The sequence below is a fragment of the Solanum stenotomum genome, chromosome 4, assembly GCF_019186545.1.
Source record: "Solanum stenotomum isolate F172 chromosome 4, ASM1918654v1, whole genome shotgun sequence".
NCBI lineage: Eukaryota > Viridiplantae > Streptophyta > Magnoliopsida > Solanales > Solanaceae > Solanum > Solanum stenotomum.
This window is the reverse complement of record NC_064285.1, coordinates 50,708,220-50,715,528: the sequence shown is the minus strand read 5'-3', so window position 1 is coordinate 50,715,528 and position 7,309 is coordinate 50,708,220. Positions and strand designations below refer to the sequence as shown.

The 7,309-nt window shown below is 33.4% G+C and overlaps 1 non-coding gene and 1 pseudogene across 1 annotated transcript; both read right to left on the bottom strand.

Moving 5' to 3' along the window:
* Positions 1-431: 431 nt before the first annotated feature.
* On the bottom strand, positions 432-557 carry LOC125863459 (U6atac minor spliceosomal RNA). The gene has a single exon (XR_007446148.1). It is a non-coding gene; the product is annotated as a U6atac minor spliceosomal RNA (small nuclear RNA).
* Positions 558-2,090: 1,533 nt separating this feature from the next.
* LOC125861557 (uncharacterized) lies at positions 2,091-3,192 on the bottom strand (annotated as a pseudogene).
* Between the last annotated feature and the right edge of the window lie 4,117 nt (positions 3,193-7,309).

Sequence of the window (7,309 nt, the reverse complement as noted above, 5' to 3'; positions counted from 1 at the left end):
CCTCAGTTGGGTTACTATATTATCGACGATCGTAGACACTCATATCGTAGGATAGTGTGGTTGGTCACGATAAACATCACCTTTCTAGCAAGCTCTCAGTATAATGTTCCATAAACTAAATGTAACATATGGTGAAACATAAATATGTTAATATTAGGCTTAATAGTCTTTTCTTTATTTGCATCTCAATACTTAAAGCACGTGCCTTGCACGGGCATCCTTTATCTAGTTCTACTATAAAAGATAACTAAATTTCATAAAAAATGGCTTCTCATTTTTTTTAGGGTGTCTGATATCCACATTGGAGCCTAAATGATTCTTTGCCTCCGTTAGGGTCCATTTAGGGGTAACACTCCTACCAAAGATTTTTCTATACCGAAAGCTAGATACAGAAACTTCTGTCTAAGAGAGAAGCAGTACCATCAATTGGACCACATTCTTTGTTGGTCCCACCGAGTTGTAATGCCTTAAATGGATGTGTGGTAACAGGTAAAACCCGAAGGTTTGTTCCATCCTTGTAGAGGGAGATGAAAACTAGCTCTCCTTTTTATGAGCACAAACCATAGGTTAAGGGACGATCTACTATTTTTTGCTCTAATTAATGGCTGGCACATAATTTAATTTTCATAACAAGTTATCCACATTAAAACAAAGAACAAATGTCAACAAAAATAATAGCAACAAAGTAGGAATAGAAAACATTATGACTAATTGGTCCAAAGGAAATAATTGCACTTGTTGGAAAAGCTAACAAATGCTTCATTAGCACAAACATTATGACTAATTGGTCCAAGTGCGCACACTCATCTCCAAATCCCTAATTCTTCTAATTGCACAAACAATCACCGCTGCTAGCTGGTACTAGGACCTTCATGATGAAACAAATTAATATTGTAGCATGAGTATAAAAAATTGGTACTTTGTAGACGTCACATGTCGACTGAGCAAGAAAGGTAAAAACAATATGAAAAGATAGAATCTAGAAATAGACATAAGTCAAAGTGGATATGAAAGAAAGCATACCGAATGTAAATCTAAGTAAACCTAAGCTAAACTTAACTAACCCCTATAAGCCTATCGCATACACTAATGCATATGTTTAAATGAAAATTAAATAGACCTTGTAAGCCCGATGGATATAAAGAGTTACTAAGTCTACAAAAGATAAAGTCACCACAAATCCAAACACAAGAAACAAAATTCAGGCTCGCAACCCAAGTAACCATAATATCTAGTAATCTAGTCAACTTCCAGCCCAGCTAGCAAGAGTAACAATCAATCTAGGTCGCCCATCCAGCTGGTGGACTCCCAACCCTACTAGCAAGACTGACATGGGGGCGTGTTGACTCCAAAAAGGGTCTCAAAATATCAAAGTCGCCCATCTAGACAAACCACTTCAAAGCAATCCAACTAGAAAGAGTGTCTCGAGTGGTGTTGACTCCCAATAGGATGTTGAATATGAGATCAATCAATACTAAGCCACCGTGGATCAACGTCCCCTGACAAGGAATCACAAGAAGTATCCAGCTTGAATAACCCTAATCCCAAGTCACCTGAGAAAGAACAAAACCTATGGGAACACATCAAGGTCAAAACGAATATGAAAGAAAGCATACAAGCATATTGAAAGTAAATCTAAATACATCTAGACTAAACCTAACTAGACCCCTCTAGGTGTAGAATGTACACTCATGCACATGTGAAAATCAAACTCAAACAGACCCCCGTAAGCCTAACAGGTACCAAGAGTAACTAAGTCTATAAGAGAGAAAGGAACCACAAATCCAGACCTATGAAACCAAAGTCAGGCTCCCAACACAAGTAACCACAATATCTAGTAATCCAGTCAACTTCCAGCCCAGCTAGCAATAGTGATATTCAATCTAGGCCGCCCAGCCAGCTAGTCCACTCCCAAGAAGGTTGATTCCATTCATGTAGATGGAGATGCGAACTAGCTCTCTTTTTTATGAGCATAAACCATAGACGATCAGCTGTTTTTTGTTCTAATTAATGGCTGGCACATAGTATAATTTTCATAACAAGTTATCCTCATTAAAAAAAAAAATGACAACAAAAATAAGAGCAACAAACTAGGAATGGAAAACATTATGACTTATTGGTCTGAAGGAAATAATTGCACTTGTTGGGAAAGTTAACAAATGCTTCATTAGATTTGCGGTATTAGTAGAACAACTGTTGCAATCCTTATGCTCTGATACTATAACAAGTTTCTTGGGATTTATTGCATGCTCAAGTAAGAACTTCAAGAATTTATGGAGCTTTATTACTTCAAAACTACACGTCCGACTACAAAATTGCATAATCTTGACATTCTTCAAATTCTGTAAGGAAACTTGGAATATGTATTGTTCAAACGAAAGGTGTTTGTCTTCCAGCAAATCAATGTGTTCGCCCTAAAAAAACATGGTACTACAAATACATAACATGGACAAATCGAGTTAGGTGGAAATATAAAGAACAATAGTAATGAAATTCAAGTAATTGAGGCTGTAAGGGATCAATATACATTTGACATAAAGATATTGTGAATTGAAAAATTTTTGGCATATCAAGAAATATCATTAGGTTTTCCAAATTACGAGTCGACCTTAAGAGCATGTCTGGGGGAAGAAATGTTTTGAAATACAAGAACTTATTGTCAACCATCTGCATTCCAACAACAGTAAGGAGATGTGTTTCTCTTCCAACATCAAACTGGAAATCACCTAAATAGAAGAATAAGGAACAAAAAAAGTAAGTACATTAATTTACAGGGCTTACAAACTCAACCTGCTGTGATTTCCCATTCTTGTAACACCTTATAGCTTAGACCAATAAAAGGAACTAATGTTTAATCTCACGTACTAAATTAAAACTATATGAGTTAATTAAAAGGAAGTGAATCAATAGATAATTAATCAGGTTAATTGAAAAAATGATGACCCCCATCGTATAATCAAGTTGATAGGTAAAAAACACAGGCTCAATTCACAATCAACATAAAAAGACTGCAGACATTTGGGACTGAAAACTGACCTTGGTAAACCAGGATGACAATATTAGCTCATTAGCACAATGAACGCTTGCCAAAAGATCTTTCTCCATGTTTTCATTCATTTCATCTAATTCATCACAGTAGAGATCAAGATTTGCGTGGTTCAAAGATGGCAAGTCCCTCGACTTAATTTTCATATTATTAAAACCCAAGAAATCGTTAAATGTTCAACATATAGAGCAGTAATTTCAAAGCAACATGTATCACCTTTGATAGAATACCGATCCACGTTAGGATGATCATGATAGATCAATTGCAGTCATTATTAATCTTGACACTGCACAAATTCATTTCCTTAACGGATAATGTACTGCCTCTCCTTAACTGCTCTACCATTAAAGAGTTTAGTCTAAACTTTATGTTTAATCTTGATGATGGTGTTTCTTATTTTCCCGTAATTGACAAGTGGATTGAATTTGCTGTGAATAAGAAAGTGGAGGATTTACCCCTGAATATATGTTATAGAACTGCTTATCCGACTGGGCATTATGACCAACCCTATAGCTTGTGAGAAGTTCTCTATAGTAGTTCATTGATTATAAAACTCAACTGCAATAATTGCAGAACATTAGATGAATCCGTACTAAATTGGACATCTTTAAAGAGTTTAACGTAGGAAAGTTTGTTAATCCGAGATGAACACATTAAACAAATAATGTCTAATTGTCCTTAATTGGAATCTTTGAATCTATATGAATTTTGTGGTTTTAATCTATGGATTTTGGGCAAACGATTAAAACCACAAAATCCATATACATTCAGTGATTACAATTGAGGAAAATTTGACATTATTTCTTTATAGTGTTAATCCTGGATAAACAAACTTTTCAACATTAAATTCTTCAGAGATGTTTAATTTAGTACGCAAATCTTCTCATGTTGTGCAATTATTGCACTTAAGTTTTGTAATCGATGAATTACTAAAGAGAACTTCTGGCAAGCTATAGGATTTGTCATGCCTAGTTGGATAAACAATTCTATAACGTATATTCAGGAGTAAATCCTCCACTTTACTATTCACAGAAAATTCAAGCCAATTGTCAATTACGGGAAAATATGACAGGCCATCATCAGTTCTGAACACAAATTTTAGACTGAACATTTTAATGGCTAAGGAGAGGTAGTACATTATCTGTGAAGGAAATGAATTTGTGCAGTGTCAAGATTAATAATGACTGCAATTGATCTATCATGATCATCCTGGCGTGGATTGGTATTCAATCAAAGGTGATACATGCTACTTTGAAATAGTTGCTCCATATGTTGAACATTTAACGATTTCTGGGGTTTTAATAATATGAAAATTAAGTCGAGGGACTTGTCATTTTTGAACCACGGAAATCTTGATCTCTACTGTGATGAATTAGATGAAATGAATGAAACATATAGAAAGATCTTTTGGCAAGTGTTCATTGTGCTAATGAGAGGTAGTACATTATCTGTGCACTGTTGAGCTATCTAAACGTCCATACTCCTAGGTGTCATAAACAATGTTGTTGATAGTAGTCCAGAAGTATTGCCAATCTTTAGAGAGAGAAGATGTTCTGAAACGTGTCTGTTATGGACAATAAATAAAGAATTTGGACAATAAGAGCATAAGGTAGCTTACTAATCCTATCAATTTGTTCACATTCTCTCTCAATTTTTAGTTTTTTTCTGAGGTAAGTTTTCAATAAGCAGACTTTCAGAGGTGCTAGAGAATTGTTCTTGGTTCCTCATGTTGTTCAAATTGTATTACTATTGCTACCTGAAATCACAACATCAGCTAATCACTCAACGGCAAAAAAGTACACTAGAATTTGTTTGTGAAGAATAAAAAGAATCTCAGAAATTATGTTTTAAAAAATAAGAGCAAACACATATATTTATAAACAACAAACAATAGCATAAACATTTGCTTATTGGGCTTTATTGGAAAAGTCACAACCCGTTGGAAAAGTCACAATCCTTCAGAATAATCACAATCTTTCCCAAAAGTCACCATCTTTCGGAAAAGTCACAACTCTTCATTTTCCTTTCAGACCTTTTAAAACCCAAAAAGTCATGCTACTTCTCTTTTGTTGAGAAACAACACAGGACTAAGAAGGGGTGGAAATTATCATACATCAATACCGAGAATATGTTTACATGTAACTATAATTGCTATAGGCAATTTCTGTTTCTTTTTTTTTTGTTTATTCTTTCTTTAATGTTGAACTAACAAAGTTATATCACATGACACTATTTTTTAATGTGATAATATATGATATTCATTAATATATTACTCTTTTGAAAATTAGGGTTCGGGAAAGGGAAAAATTAAGGAGGAGATTACAATTAAGGTGAGGAATTGAATGATCTCACCAAAAAAAGTGAAAATTTAGTAGTCAATGCTACTAAGATTATCCCATGTAATACTATATAATTACAATTTGCAGCGATTTTAAACCATAAAAAAGAGCAATAAGACATTTAAACTTAAAGTTTACAAGTCCTGTATTTTAGTGAACAAAATTATTCATCAAACTTCAAATACAAAACTCAAGAAATGAAATTACGATAAAGGATACATATACAATATAGACTTTGGTTGCCTTTTCAAAATCTGGATTTTTTTGTTTTGATGTTGTTGAATGTATGTATATTTTTATGAAAGGGGGAATGTCAAACCACTTATATAGTGGCCATGGAGTTGACCATTTAATTTTTTTCTATTTTTGGATAGAACATAGAAAGAATATATATAAAGTAATTAATTAATGACTTCTAGACAATCAAGATAATTATTTCATTAATGGTTCTTAGTTGATTATTTATTCTAAATAGGTTTCTGATGGCATGCTAAAATCATCATTGACGTAATAATTTACTTCCTATACATTTGGAAAAGATATATTCCCTTCTTTCAATTCTTCACACCTGTTTTCCCTTTTAATCCGTTTTAAATTTTTTTTCCTTTTTATAATTTTTAACTATATTTGAATCCATAAAATATAAGGAGAGATGTGAAAAACTCACATGCATCATCATGACGACAACTTTATGTTAACTTAGATGTTATTCACGTCTCCACATTGCATTTTTATTTTATAGGAGTAGCAATTAATAGGACTTGGTTTCCCTTATGCAAATAATTTCTATTGATTTACCTTTTTGACTATATAATTGATATTTTACAACATTGCATTAAAAAGAACCATGGTCATAATATCAAGTTCTCTAACTAATCTCTATATATGTTGATAGTTACTCGACAAATTGAGTCCTCAGAGGAGAAATAAATCAATGATGACATGACAATATTCTGAGTAAAGTTTTGACAATGACAAAGTGAACCAGGTTGACAAGCTTGAACCAGAACAAAGAGAAAAGAGCGGGAAAGAAGAAATAACGCGTCGAAGACAAAAACTCCTAATTAAGGCAAAATAGTGAAGAAGACTCCTTATACGGAAAGGGAAAAAAATTAAGAAAAGAATTACTTTCCTTGTAGGATTCAATTAGGGTTGAATCCGTCCTTATAAAAGGATCTTTGACAAAGAGAAAAACAACTTTCGAACTTGATAAATTGAGAGAAATTAGTGGCAAGAGGCTAAAGAGAATACGACATAAGAAAGAAGAACTACAACTAGATTGTCTTTCTATAGGCTTAGTTTGGATTAGTTCATCTTAGAATTACTTTTTAGAGATAATTGTACTAAGAGTGAAAGAGAATTTGTGATGTTTTGTAACAAAAAGTGAGTTTGGCTTCTTGGAGAGTAGAGTATATGATTATAGTTAATTGTTGAACAGTTAGAGTGAGCTATTTAAGTGATTTACTACAGTTAAGTTTTTTTTATTATAGAGTTGTAATCTAAAGTTGCTCTTTCAAGTTAGGGATATTTGGTTTAAAATGCTACAAGGGTATATCCTTGTTTTTTCCCTTGACTAAGGAGGTTTTCCACGATAAAATCTCTATTTTATTGTATTGCATTTTTGTCTCTGAAAATTCAACAAGAACCCTGTTCTTATTTAGGTGGTCAAAGTTTCTTTAATTCGTCAAACAACCCCCCGGATTTGAAAATTCTGACCATCCTAACTATGTGTACAAACAAGGACAAGTCTTGTATGGATTAAAACAATCTCCAAGAGCATGGTGCGATCACCTATCAAACTTCTTGCTTGCACACGGATATTCAAGAGTCAAGACTGACAATATATTGTTCTTTGAAATCAGGGCTCCAATATTCTCATAGTTCAGGTGTATCTAGATGACATTATCTTTGGAGGAAAATATGC